This window comes from Lathyrus oleraceus, chromosome 4, assembly GCF_024323335.1.
Source record: "Lathyrus oleraceus cultivar Zhongwan6 chromosome 4, CAAS_Psat_ZW6_1.0, whole genome shotgun sequence".
NCBI classification, from domain to species: Eukaryota; Viridiplantae; Streptophyta; class Magnoliopsida; order Fabales; family Fabaceae; genus Lathyrus; species Lathyrus oleraceus.
The window spans coordinates 136,486,699-136,502,776 of record NC_066582.1 but is presented as its reverse complement, the minus strand read 5'-3'; the positions used below and the strand labels follow the sequence as shown (position 1 = coordinate 136,502,776).

Genomic DNA, 16,078 nt, shown 5'->3' with positions numbered 1-16,078 from the left:
CATTTGTGAAGTACTGCGAATGAAAATACAAACCAATGTTTTAAAAAACAGACCAGAGATCGAATCGGTGATACTTACGGTTTAAGGTTCAATTGGTTCAACCGGTTAAACCTACGGTCGAACCGTTTATTAAATAAACTAATAATATAAAAATAAATTTCATAAATATATCACAAATAATCATATGTTCATAATTTAATAAAATAAATATTTCAAAAATTCATTACATATTTAATACAACAATATCGATAATACATATAATAATATAACATAGTTCTACACTTCATTTACATTCATTTAAGAACAATTTGAGAAATTAAATAATTACAATAAACTAAGTTAAACTAATTCAAATCAAAATTAAAATAATATAATATAATAATTAAAATAAAGTTCAAATAATTAAGAATACCTATATTAAATAAGATAAAATACCAAAAATAAATAATATAATATACTTCATTAAACAACAAAAAACGAATTTGAATTGAACTACGACAAATAAATCTTAATTGACAACAACAAACAATATTGACTTGAACGATAATCAATATTGAGTTGGATATCGTGATTGTGTTTGAAAGAGACTGAGTGATGATGATGGAGTGTGGTTGAAAGAAAAAATATAATTGAGTCAGAAAACTTAGAAGTATTTTTTGTTATTCGGAATGTATGTTAAGTTTGGATATTGACATATTAAAATTTATAAAAGCATTTAAAAAATAGTCAATTTGATGAATTTTTTTGAATTGGAAGGTTTTATAAAACCGGCTCCGATTCTTTGGTTCAGACGGTTTTTCCGGTTTTACTCCGGTTTTGACCCACCAACGGTTTTGGAAGATTGACCCAACCAGATTCATCTCCGATTCCCGGTCCAACCGGTTGAACCGGACGATTCGGTTCGATTTTTAAAACATTAATACAAATCCTAAAACTCTAATGAGTTATTTCTAATAATTTATACATGTTGCTTCTAGTTTTTAAATTTCCTTTCCTATTTTAACTATATTATTATTCAACTTCTCTTTATCTAATTGTGTTATCTTATGATTTTTGTCATTTACCTCTTTTTGTTGTACTTCAAGACTTATGTTTTTTCCTTTCAAATAAGATGCTTATGAAAAAGAGTAGAAAGCATAACATCAACAGGGGTATGTCGTGAAATTAGGGGAGTTTAGATAACTTCTTATATTGAGTGAGTGAATCGTTGGTTTTTGTTCAGCTGGTATTTATGTTGATCGTTATTATTTACAAGGATTTATGAAACTAGACAAATGACAATATCAACAACTAAGACTTTAATGAGTTATTTCCACCAACGTATGTGTGTTTCTTCTATATTTCAAATATAATATCTCACTTTTACTATATTAGGGTTGTTTCATCTCTCTCTCTCTCTCTCTCTCTCTCTCTCTCTCTCGTATGCTTAAAATTAGTGGAATTTGGGTAAACTTTATGTATTGTGTGGGTGAATCTTTGGTGTTTGCTCTGCTGGTATTCATTTTTATTGATATTATTTGCAAAGATTTGTGACACTTAACTTATTATTTATGCATTTTAATGATATTAGGTGTCCTTTTCATCAATTGATATCCATGTTAAGTAACATATATTTTCATTAAGATACATATATTGTTAGTATGTGATTTTCGACTCAAGTTGTATTGAAACCCACTAAGACTAGTTTGAAAGAAACTCAGGAACATATCCACAAGATTAAGATCACTCTCTCTTCAAAACATGTTCAGAATCTCAAATTTATTTACAGTAGTTTAATATCTCGACATGAAAGTGTAGTATGAAGATGGTGAGTTCAACCTACCTATCAGGTATTGTAGGACTTAGCATATTCTTGATTCCAAGGATTGGGTAATCTAGAGACATTTCGACACCAAGCTACAAGATTCGACAGAGAAGTTCCTTGACAGGAGAATTGTAGAGGAAATTTCAAGCACTAACATGTGGAAGCAAAGTAGAGGAGAGAAGGTCATATAATGGTGTATGTGTCATGTGCTGAAGAGTAGACCGTTATCGATAGTTATGAATATGTAGTATATAAGCATATTTCATTCATGTAATAAAGGTTCACAATTTTTATTAGTATTCTCTATAGAACTCCAGTATCCAAGTCATAGAGAGAAAAGTGTTTGTCAGAAAATATGTATCAATCCATGTCCTTATTTTAATTCTCTAATCAGAGAATTTTATTTTATTTCTTTTATTGTGTTATTTGTTTTAATTTAGTTCTTAGAACAATTCTACATTGTTCTTATTGGGATTTCTACCCAATTTCTTTACATTCAAACATAAAATATCCAAGCCCAAACATATTTTCTCAAATATGTTGCACAACCCATCCAGAGGATTTTTTTGAGTTTAATTTCTTAACTGAACGAAACTTGTGATTGTTTTATACCTTGCTGAACATTATATTTGTTTAGTAAATGTTTGTTTGGTTTTGAAGCTAAACCCGTAAGAAGTTTAGGTTTGGGATTTCTGTGATCAAGTCTTTTGTTTAGGTTCAAGATCATCCGGTGGTAAAATCTCATACATTCTTGGTTAGTCCGTGGTAAAACCAATTTTAGGTTAAATCTTAACCCAGCGTTAAAAGCTTGTTTCGATTCATGATCAGTGCGGTGCTAAAATCTCACAGGTTATTGGTTAGCTCGGTATAAAATCAAGGTTTAGGTTCAAGAGCTCATCCCAGTATTAAAAGCTCCCCCCAAAAATTTAAAAGCTTGAAGACTAACCCCTCTAAGATTTCTTATGGAAAGAAGACTAACTGCTTTAATCCATCGTTTGGAAGGAGAACTCATCACTTCACTCCCCAGTTTACTGTTTGATTGAAAGTTAGCCGTAAACTTTATTTTTCTTGTATAAGGAAGTTAATGAGTAATGCCTACTAAAAACTCTCAAGTTTATTGGATACTCTCAAAAATAATTCTTGGGAGAGGATTAATACTTTTTCTCTTTTGACTGAACCTCTATAATTTTCGGTGTCTTCTCTCTTCCCTTAACATTTTATATTCCCACATTTTATTTTCTGTATTCTTTATTTTCCACTGCATAAAATAAAAACTTTTCTAAAGTGGTTTTAAAGTTTTATTTTAATCCTAAATTTTTTATCCAAGTTTTTCTAAAACACACAATCCAATTTTTTGCACAAATCGTCCAGAGTATTTTTTCGAGTTTAATCTCTTAAGTGAATGAAAGTTGTGAGTTTTTTTATACCTTGTTGAACATTATATCCGTTTAGTAATTGTTTGTTTGGGTTTGAAGCTAAACCCATAAAAAGTTTAGGTTTGGTATTTCTGTGATTAAGTCTTTTTTTTAGGTTCGAGATCAGCCGGTGGTAAAATCTCATACGTTCTTGGTTAGTCCGTGGTAAAACCAATTTTAGGTTAAAGCTTAGCCCAACGTTAAAAGCTTGTTTCGATTCGTGATCAGCGCGGTGGTAAAATCTCATAGGTTATTGGTTAGCTCGGTATAAAATCAAGGTTTATGTTCAAGAGCTCATCCCATCATTAAAAGCTCCCAAACAAATTTTAAAAGCTTGAAGACTAACCCCTCTAGGATTCATTTGGAAATAAGACTAACTGCTTCAATCCATCATTTGGAAGGAAGAGTCATCGCTTCACTCCCCAGGTTACTATTTAGTTGAAGGTTAGCCTTAAACTTCATTTTTATTGTATAAGGGGGTTCGTGAGTTATGCCTACTAAAAGCTCTCAAATTTATTGGACACATTCAAAAATAATTCTTGGGAGAGGATTAAGTCTTTTTCTCTTTTAATCGAACCTCTATAATTTTTGGTGTCTTCTTATCCCTACTTACCAAGAATATGGAATTGTAGTAAATAAACCTGGTTCTCTTTGGAACAAAGAAGAAAAGAGAAGATATGTAATAGATTTTGAAACTAAGACTTTTATAACCATGGCTTTAGATGATAATAAATTTCTTTATGTTCATCATTACAAAACCGCCAAAGAAATGTGGGATACTCTTGAAATAATATATGGATTTTCTCCAAGTATCAAGAAAGAGGAGATGAACACACGAGGTAGAGAATATTGGAAGTTGTATTGGAACGTTTGTATTTAACAAATTTCTAAGAGTTAAGAATTTGAAGCTTAATCCAATCCTTATATCAAAAGATTGAAAGTTCCATGAATTTCTGTAAAAATCCAAGAAGAAGTAAATTATAGAGAAATTAAAGGAACCAATTCAATTACTCAAAGATGAAGATACGGGTGTTGAAAAAGAAGAATCATCAACTTCATCATACTCATATCATACAACTCCAGTGGAATCTTTAGAAAGAACATACTCAATAATTGAAAAATCTTCAGAAGATTCAACATCACATGAAGGAACCTCGTGTCTAAAGAATTATGAAGAAAAGAAGAAGCATCTTCAAGAGAAATCTTCGAAAGAAGAAAAGGAAGAGAAACATCAACCCCAGAGTATTATTTGTGAGATTCTTTTATTTTCTCTTATGTAGTTTCTGTGCTTTTTGTGTGTATTAATCACTATATAAATATTAGATGTAGATGAGACAACAACCAAAAGGATACGAGTGTGGATATTATGTTATGAAACATATGCTGAATACTGTCTCTAGAGGAATTGTTGATTCATTGAAGGAGGTATTCACTTTATCCATATGTATGTAACTTATTTATGTTAGTTGCTAAGTAAAAGAATTAAGTTTATTGTTTTGTTATTGTAAGCAAAGTAAATGTCGTTGTTGTTAGATAGTAAAAACTTTATGTTGTTATTGTTGTGAATGTTGAAGGTTTAATATTGTTGTTGTGTTATTCTAATTTAAATATTGTTTAAATTATAGATGTTTAACGACCAACCATCATTCACGCAAGAAGATATAAATGATGCCCGTTAACATTGGGCCGCTTGCCAACTAGAATTTTTTGAATTACAAACACACTAATTTCTCTTGGTTGTTGCATTGTTGGTTAACCATTTGTATATTTTAGTTTTGCTATAAAATAAAGAATATGTGTGTCATTTTAGTTTTGGTGTAAACAATGTATTTTGGTATATATATATATATATATATATATATATATATATATATATATATATATATATATATATATATATATATATATATATATAGTTTTGTTTCATAAAAGTGTCATTTGGTTCTGTTTCACATAATGTGTATTATATGTTTGTTTCAAAAAAATATAGGTTAATTTTTTTTTTGTAAAATTTAAAAAAATTATATTTAAAAAAAATAAGGGATTCCTCTCGATTGGAACTCCCAACCGAGGTAAAAACCCTTCCCCTGATAACAATGTTCATCCATTCACCTCAGTTATTAAAATCAACCGATAAGAAAGGTAAAGTTTTCCATATCGGTTAACATATTCAACCAAGGGTAAAAGTAGTGCGCTACCATTTTTTTACCTCGGCCAAATGGACCGAGGAGAAAAGTAGTGCACTTTCCATTACACCTTACATTACCTTGCCCATCCAACCGAGCTAATGTAATTGCATGTCCCTACTATCTGGTTATTTTGTTGCTTATCTTATTGCTTTCATCTTTATTTCTATTTTGATTTTTTGAGTCTCCTTCATGATTGCATTTTTTGGAATCGATTTTGATTTGATTCATTTGTAGCATGCATAAAACATTTGTTAAATTTGATCTTAATTTAAATTTTATTTGCTCACTAACATATTTTAGCGGAATGCAATTATTTTATGTTTTTGGTCAAAGTTGATTCAAAGGTAAAATCTTAAAATGCTTTTGAAATTTTGAAATTTTGAGATTTTACAAGATTAATTCGAATCATTCAGTTTTGCACTGAATTTCTAATCCTGATTAAATTGGACAGTAGCTAAACTCAGTAATTTGATCCTGATCAAATTTTACACTTGATGTCGAAAGTCGGGATTAATTTCAGTTTTCAAAATTCATCTAGGGAACAAATTTTGTCTAGTTTGATTTGAATCAAAATTTGTACATGATTCAAATTAATTTCGGTTTTCAAAATTCATGTTTGATTTGATCATAATCAAATTTTGAACATGATTCGAATCAAATCCTTTTTCCTAAAAACCTTAACAGTTATGTTTCATTTGATCTGAATCAAGTTTTGTGCTTGATTCGAATTACAAGGCATTTGATTTGAATCACGTTTTATCTGATCTAAATCAACTGACATCTTTTTCAAAAATTGCTTATTTCTTTCATTCCACCTCATTTTGCTTATTTGATCCGAACCATATTTTTCTTGATTCGAATCTAACTACCTTTTTTCAACCATTTTGTATGTTTTATCTCAAGCACATATAAATCATTTTCGTCATCATTCTAAACATAACATCAATCATTCTGTTAATATTTTTCAGTGTGATTTTTAGTGAAAATCAATTTCCTCTGTTTTGAGTGTTCAAAGTCTTTCTATGAATTTCTCACCTCTTTAACTTCAATTAAGTTCAGATCTTGATAACAAGAGTTCTAAGATTTATTGAAGGAGTCGCGTACTTGAAACTAGCCGTTCTTGGAGATCTTATTGAGTTTTCAGGTTGTGTTAACCCATATTTAGTGAAGTATTACATACCTTAGTTTTTCCATATTGATAGTTTTATTGCCTTTTAAGTTGTTACTTTTAGTTTATTTTAGTTGTTTTATAGTAATTGGCTAGGAGCATAATAGGTGCTCAGTTTGTTGGTTTGAGGTGTTTATTTCTTGATTTAAGGTTAACTCAGTCAAGCTAAGGCAAGACTATAGTGGAGAACACCTGGGAGCGCAAGCTGAAGTAGAAAGATGAAATTTGCCAACGTAGATAAATGGAGAAAGCAGATGGGTTTCTAGGGGAAACATGGAAGGAATGGCGTATTGGAGAGAAACTTTGCTTTGTACTGAAGTAAATTCTTTTGAATTAAGTGGATAAGAGTAAGAGGCGCTATAGGACAAAGATGGTACAATAGTACAATAACTAATTTGCGCGCTCTACAAGAAAGGACATCGCCGCCTGCACCCTATTGTGATAGTCTATCACAAGACGTCTCCCACAATTGTTCCCTTGTACCTGATTTATTGTTTACTAAGAAGAAAAAATGATGTGAATGCCCTAATTCATATAATGGGCTTGATTTAATTTTCCTTATTTTTTGCCCATGATACAAGACATCACAAGAAACCCTAGTGAAGGCATATAAATAGACCCTGATGAAGATTGAAGAGGGGATTCAACATTATTCCAAAATACAAGACAAAATATAATAGTGTGAGGTTAGTGGAGAGAAAAGAGAGAGTTTCTTCTTCTCACCATTTCATGTACCAGCTGCTGATTATCCATCTTAAGAGGTCTTCAAGTTACTCTTAGGTATATATTTCTTCTTCAATATCTATTTAAGAATGTATCTTTTGATAACCATGTTTGTATTTTGTACTCAGCTTATTATGAGCTAAACCTTTTGTATGTTAAGCAATGAGAAGTTAATGTTATTATGTTTTTATGTTAAGTAATGTGTTATTTAGTGGCTTATTTTATCATGTGTTAACTTGCTTACAAATTTGATTCTTTAAGTGATCAATTTAGAAAAAGATAATAGCTTGTTGTTGTGAGAGATCCAACAACAAGTGGATTTCTTAATAAAAGTAGTTGAAAAGAGTAGGATGGAGATATTCACTTGATTAGTTCACTTAGAGATAAGGTACTACAACTAAAAGGGACTTCATAATATGAATGGACGTATTTTAGGGTATTAAGTGTGACTTAGAGTTTTGTTCCCTTGCCCTAATAATGCATGTTTTGATGTTGTAAAAATACACCTCTAGATCATTCTGATCTTTCATGGAACGACACTACACATCATGAACACATGGTTACTTCATTAACATTAATGGACCTTGGCTCAACATGCACTCTCTTGATATCATTTATCACTCACCTTACATTGTTTAGATCTGGTTTAAAGAGGAAAGATTGAACTTGTGACATTCATATATTATTTTTTATCTTTGCTCATGCTTAAGTTGAAAAGATAGTTTCTTATAAATCAACCTAAGTAACATTCACTCCCTTTGGGTACTATATCCTTACTTTTTGTCAAAGGATCTTCTAAATTTACATCAGGACGTACATGATCCACTCGTACAGCTTCTTTAGAGATACAATATGTGATGGTGTTGTGATTCCTTCTTATTTGATGTATTTTACCATTATAATAAAGATTCTCAATTTTTGCAATAGTTGCGGTACTATCACAGTGGATCGACACATTTGGCATAGGATTTTCCCATAAAGGAATCTTAGCTCGAAAGCATTTTAACCAACTTGTTTCTTCATTAGCATTCGCTAATGATATCATCTCAAACTCTATCATGGAATCAACCAGGATAGTCTGTTTCTTTGATTTCTAGGATATAACTCCTCCAACTATATTGAATACATACCCACTAGTTGCTTTGGAATCATCTGATAAGGTAATCTACATCACTGTACCCTTTAGGTACAACATGAAATCTTTGATAATGCCAACCGAGATTCACAGTCTTCTTAAAATACCGCATGACTCTCTTAATAGTTTGTCAATGCTCGTTACTCAGTCTACTAGTAAACTTGCACAACAATCCTACGACATATGCAATGTCGGGTCTAGTACAATCAGTGGCATACCTAAGACTGCCAATGATGCTCACATATTTTGTTTGTCTAGCACTTTCACCAGTGTTCTTAAATAGTTTCACACTTGGATCATATGGTGTGCTCGCAGGTTTACAGTCAAAGTAATTATATTTCTTTAAGATATTTTCCACATAGTGTGATTGATCCAAATAAATTCCTTTCTCGGATATTGTTATCTTTATACAAAGAATCATGTTCACTTCTCCGAGGTCTTTTATATCAAAGTTGTTGGACAACAATGATTTCACATGATTTATGGCCTGAATATTTGTCCAAATATGAGTAGATCGCCTACATAGAGACATATGAAAGTGCAAATGCAATTCTCAGATTTGTACTAAATACATTTGTCACTTTCATTCACTTTGTACCTATTCGATATCATTACGTTATCAAACTACTCATGTCATTGCGTTGGATCTTGTTTTAAACCATACAAAGACTTATTTAACTTACAAAACTTGTTTTCTTACCCATGAATTATAAACCCTTCCAGTTGGTCCATATAGATTTCTTATTCTAAGTCACTGTTTAAAAATGTTATTTTAACATCCATTTGGTGTACTATTAAGTTATAAATAACATTCATTGAAATAAGTACCATAATGGATATAATTCAAGTGTCTGGAGAAAAAGTATCGAAGAAATCTATATTTTCTATTTGCCTAAAACCTTTGGCTACAAGGTGAACCTTGTACTTATCCATTGTTCAATCAAGTTTTAGTTTCTTTTTCAAAACACATTTACAAACGATTGGTTTACAACCATGAGGCAAGTCTACTAAGGGCAAGGTCATGTCAGATTCCAGAGAGTTTATCTTATCATAAATAGCTTATTGCTACAAATATGCATCCATAAATGACAAGGCTTCTTGAAGATTTATTGGATCTTCTTCTACATTATAATCCACATAATCGGGACCATAGTGTTTAACAACTCTTACTATTTTACTTCTTCGAAGTTCTATTTCTACTTCGTTGTTGCTTTTAGTGCTTCTTATCACAAGAATGTGATTCGATTCAGTGCCCCCACTATTTCTCAAATTGAAAGGAAATTTATCTTCATAGAATTCAACATCCTTAGATTCTATGATCACTTTAGAATTTAGGTCATAACACCTATATGTTTTACTGTTTGCTGCATACCCAATGAATAAACATTCATAGGCTCTATTAACGAGTTTGACTCGCTTCAGATCTAGAATTCTGATATAAGCCAGACAATCCCAAGTTCGTAAATAAGATAAGGTTGGTTGTATTTTCTTTAATATCTAATAAGGAGAAATCTTACTTTTTGACTTGGGAACTCTATCCAGGACATAGCAAACAATCAACAAAATTTTCCCCCACTAGTGACATGCAACACCAGAATTCAACGTAATAGCAACAACTAGTTCAGTAAGAGCTCTATTTTTTCTATCTGCTTTACCATTCATTTCAGGAGAATATGGTACAGTCGTTTCATGTACAATTCAATTTTGTTTATAAAATTAATTAAATAAGCTGAAATAATATTCAGTTCTCTTATCACTATGAATTATCTTAATCTTGTTACTAAATTGAATTTCAATTTCATTCGCAAAAGTCTTAAACATAGCAGTTTCAGAAAAATATAATTTTTAGTGATTGTGTATAAATCTACCTCAATAGATTGACTAAACCATGCTTTATTCAGAAGAAAACCAGAAACGAGATTCTTTATAATCTCTAAAGTATACATAACATCTTTCAAGATTACAGTTTTTTCAGAGGTGGACTATGTTCCACTTCTCCAATACCTACAATATTAGTGGTGTGGGCAACTCCCAACAACACTATCTTATTCGTGTATATTTTAAACATTGCACAATCATAACAAACATGACGAGAGGAGCCAATGTCTAACCACCAACCATCATAATCACCAATCACACTGATTTCAGTTATCAAAGCAGTAAATTATCATCAGTCAGGTTAACATGTGCATTAGGGGCATCATGAGGTTTAAGTTTGTTCTTACATTTTTTAATCATATGACCTAGTTTTCCACAATTAAATTAAGAGAAAACATTAGTGTCATTTCGGTATGGTGGTGGTTGTTGCCTATCAATTTGAGTAATTGGGGCCCTTGAAGGGCTCTCATTCTTAATTCTGGGGCCCTTGTCAAATGGCTTCAGGACTACACCGAATTTCTTTTTGTTGTTTGAAACAACCAAGGCTTTTTTTTATCTTTGATCATGTTTCTAAGATTCTTCTTCGGGCAAATAATCAGACTCTCAAGTAAAAATTCTTTTATTTTGCCGCAAAGCATAATTTTAAAAACTTTCAAACAATGGGGCAGTTTGTCAATAATAAATGAAATTTAAATGATTCATCTAAACACATACCTTTTAGGATGATCTCATAAGAAATCTTTTGAAGTTCGTAACATTGAGTCTCCACGGATCTTTCATCTATACCATCTGATACTTGAGATATCGACTCCTGCATACTCCTTTGCTCCAGCTTCTTCGTGTCACACTTGTTTTCAGAGCATCCCAAACCTATTTTGCAGGATCGCAACTACTATGATAATCACATATCATATGCGAGTCCATTCAGAATATGATTTTGTAATCATTCTTTTTTCATAAGGTGATTTCTTCTTTGAGCTGTAAATGTTCGCTTTAATATGTGCATCATATTCAACTTAAATACTATTAAGTGTTCCATCTAAATCCACATTTTTTTACCGTTAATTTCTTCTGTAGCTATGGTAGTTCGAAACGTCTTAAAATTATTGTTTCATGATTTTGAAAATTAGCCATAAAAGAAATTATCGGGTCGAGTCGCGTACTAGGTTGCTCTCTTTAAAATGTTTCGCGACACTGTCCAAAGTCATGCAAAGCAGTCGAACTACCACACCACCTCAAAGATAAAACAACCAAGTTCTATACTGTACGAATACTACTTGCACGATAGATAATCGGTCTAAAAATATATCCTCTGATTGTACAGAGATCATTCGAATATGGTGTCATACCCCAATTTTGTCTGGCCATATTTAAATTTTCATAATTTCGATTTAATTTTCAGTTTATATCATATGTACAGCATAATATGCATTTTATCATTAATAATACCTGAAATATTAGTCAGGATAAACTTATTAAAAATACAGACAAATCGGTTGAATCTTTTCTCAAGTACGGACAAAATCAGCAGATAAAAAGTTTCGAAATTAAAATTGCAGACGTCAGTATTATTAATCTACAGTTCATGTAATTTAACCTGGTGTGCTCGTTGTAATTTTCAGAAGCTGTTTCAGTTGCGTTTTGACCCGCCTGAGCCTTTTAACCGGTGAAAATTTATTTCAGAATTTGAAGAAACGTTGTATTTTTTTCAATAAGTATATTTTTTGCTGATCATTTTAGTGTGTCTGATTTAATTTTTCGAGCATTTTTTTCATCCGATTTCTATTTATAATCAGTCCTTTTACTTCTTTGTTTAAGTACCCAAATTAGAGATTGTTTTATTATTATTATTCAAATTGAAATATTAGTTAGGAATTTTTTTAATAAAAGTTTTCTTTAACAATAGATAGTAATAATTATTGTCGAATAAAATATATTAGCATTTGATCCCTTTTGCCAAGGCCAGTTAGCAAAGATTTGGAAAGATTATTTTTTGGACAGTTGACAACACCTCACACGCATCCGTCTCATCACCCTTCACACGTCTCCATCACACCTTTTACCTCTCACGCTTCCCTCTCTCACACTCATTACCGCCTCACCTTTTATTCACTCTCTCCTGCCAACGTTACAAAAAATAATAATAATAAAAAGACTTCACCTAATACTACTCCCTTCACTCACTGTTCCCCTTCTGAAAAAAACACACACACAGACATCTCTCTTCACCTCATCTCACGCCTACCTCCTTCTTCCCCCTCACATTCCGCGATCCACACAACCACCATCTGCCACCGCGACCTTACTTCACCGTAACGCCGCTCCAACCTCCACAAACCCTTCGCCGTACTCACCGCGGCATTCACCATCACCACACGACATTCACTCTGCTCCGCCACCTTTAACCACTGACAACAAACCCAGTTGTCTTCTTCTTCACTCGCAATCGCCACCGTGAGAAACCCGCCGCAACAACAAAGGCACTGCTGAACCACTATCATCGTCGACGAAACAATCGCTTCATAGTAACGTCGTGTCGCCGCCGGAAAGCTCGTTGTGACCGTACTTCTACAACGCCCATCGTCGATCATCATGAAGTCTACCAGAGATCACCTAGTTACACTCACCGCCATCAAATCAAAGGTTCATATTTCTATCCTCATCCCTTGTGGCATTTTGATTTGTGATTTTTGTTTTCATTTTTTGAGAAAGTTTGAAGTTCAACTTCGATTCGTTTCTTTTTCTGCAAATCTGAGTTTGCGTTGCATTTTATGAAAACAAGAAGAAAGAGTAACTAGCAAAAAGAGAGTCGGAGTTGGTTTAGATTTTGATTCTCACGTTTTACTGCCTCTGTTATGTTGGTTTGTTTACATCAGTGAGGATAGAAAGAAGAGGGTGATTTTGGTGTTTATTTACTTGTGTTAACTTTCCTGCATTTTTTGTTGATCTTCAAAAAAATTGAAAAGTCAAATGAACTTGATTAACACATTTACTACTGTATTTAAAAATTTTGTTTCACTATATTATATTCAATGTAGTTTAATTTCAACTGTATATTCTCAGACAATAGATTTGTATATATGCATTTGAGCTGCTATTGACATATCGTGTGAATTGTATGGCCAATTTAATTTAAACATAGAGTCATTCCTGAAAGATTGAGATTTTACTTTAAATATACCACTCCATTTGAACACCATCATTATCATTTTCCATATAAATTAATGTGAATAATAATGTTGTTTGGCATATTAATTTATAATATTTTATTACTTTTGTTTCAAATATTCATCCATGCAATTGGTTTGTAGGCAAAATAGGATAAGATGTGTAATGGATACATGCCTCTTACGATATATTTTAGTTGATTTTTTAGATCGTTAAGAGAAATTGGGAATTCCAAAAGAAGTACACTATATGAACCTAATATAGGTCGATGGCACTACAGGTAGATGTGCATAAGCTATACCTTTATTTTATTTTATTTTATTTCTTAAAAAGAATTATTTAATTTTTGTTTAGTCAATTTTAGCATGTTTAGTCATTTAATTAAGTGGCACGTGTCTATACCCTCATATTAATACAAACTCGATTCCACTCCTTTTCATCATCAATACAAAACCATTTCAATTCCACCGATTTAAAAAAATATTCCACTTAATTTCAAAATAAATCACACAATTCTTGATTTAATATCAAGCCCATTTTAAATGTCTTTGTAAGTCGATCGCTTGAAAAAGCATCGCCATCAACCTCACATGGCTTACTCTTGGGCTTTCTTACAATGAGACCTATTCGGTTTTAATTAATCTATTAAATGGATTATTCACCAAATAAATTCAATTCATTCACAAGAATGCAAATTTTAAAACCTCGATCCGACATCAAAAGTTAAATTAAAATACTTAATCACATCTAAACAACACTTCATTTGAAAATGAAAAGGGGGATGGTTTTGAGTTTTCAACTCCTCTCCTCGATTATTTGAATACGAGTTTTCTTACTCGGTTAGTCAAATGGTCGTCATTTCTAATTCAATTAAGTACAAACAAATCAAATCCTTTTGTAATAATAAAACGAAAAGGGAGATGACTTTGAGTCTTCAATTTTTCTCCTCAATTATTTGAATACAAGTTCTCTTACTTGGTCATTCAAATAATTGTCGTTCCTCTACAAACTTCCAAACCCGAATAAATCAAATTATTTTCACATTAAGCTAAAATGAAAAAGGAGATGACTTTGAGTTTTCAATTTCACTCCTCAATTGGACGAATACGAGTTTTCTTACTCGGTCAGTCGAACAATTGTCATTTTTTTACCAACTCATACTTAATCAAATCATTTTCATAACGAACTATACGAAAAGGGAGATGGTCTTGAGTCTTCAATTCCTCTTCTCAAATTCTTGGATATGAGTTGTCTTACTCAGTCATTCAAGTATTTGTCGTTCATGCTAAACTACGTCAACCATATACAACTTTATTTTCATAAATATTCAGATGAAACAGAAAGCGGTCTAGAGTCTTCTATTCCCTTTCCCGACTATTAGGATACGAGTTGTCTTACTCGACCATCCGAGTATTCGTCATCCGTTCAAAACATCTTAATTATTATCCAATCCTTTTCATAATTACTCAGATGAAACAGAAAGCGGTCTAGAGTCTTCTATTCCCTTTCCCGACTATTAGGATACGAGTTGTCTTACTCGACCATCCGAGTAATTGTCATCCGTTCAAAACACCTTAATTATTATCCAATCCTTTTCATAATTATTCAGATGAAACAGAAAGCGGTCTAGAGTCTTCTATTCCCTTTCCCGACTGTTAGGATACGAGTTGTCTTACTCGAAAATCCGAGTAATCGTCATCCAACAAAATGTCTCAACACATCAAATATATATATCTTCCGCGCCCCCGTGCGATCAAAACATCTTAACCAATCAAAACATCCAACATATTAATCCAGCTTGTCACCCTCGTGTGATCAAAACTCTTTTTAGAAAGAACACTATTTAATCATTTCTAATGCGCACAACAAACTAGTGCTTAAGCCTCCGCCGAGAGTAGACAAGCCAACGTTTAGCCTTTAGAACGCGATCTAAATAGTTGTTCGGTAAAAAACACCAACCAATCGTAGTCCCCGAACTACGAATGCTCTGACTTCCTTATTACACCATAAGGATACGTAGGCAGGAGATTGTTGTATCTTCGCGAGCACACTAATAAAAAAACCCCCACTTCCCCTTTCTAAGATTCCCATCCATTTCTATTTTTAATAACCCAAAGATAACAAACAAACATAAATTAACACTCAAAACACAAACTAGAACTAAAAGGTTCCCGTTGAGTACAACGGACGTAAGGGGTGCTAATACCTTCCCCTTACGTAACCCACTCCCGAACCCGAATATGGTTGCGATGACCATTATTCCGTTTCCTAAATGTTTTATCGATATTTCCCTAGTCCTTCATTGGGATAAATAAAGTTCGGTGGCGACTCTGTTCGAACATTAATTTTTCCGCGACCATCGCGAAGAATCGTATTTTTCGAGATGCGACATATGGTATAAATATCACTCGTAGTATCTAGTATAACGACTAATTGTAATAATATCTCAAACCAAGAGAAATTTTAATAATTCTCCAAAGAGAATTCAACAATGGTCATTTGACCACTCAAAATGATTTCTCAAACAAAGAGAAATTCAATTAATTCTCTAAAGAGAATCTAAAAAGTATACTTGATAATTTCTCAACTCAAACAAGA

General features: G+C 32.2%; 1 pseudogene; it reads right to left on the bottom strand.

Annotated features, from left to right (window-relative positions):
- The window catches only part of LOC127136401 (uncharacterized), a 179,154-nt pseudogene that overhangs the window by 113,794 nt on the left and 49,282 nt on the right, over nucleotides 1–16,078 (bottom strand).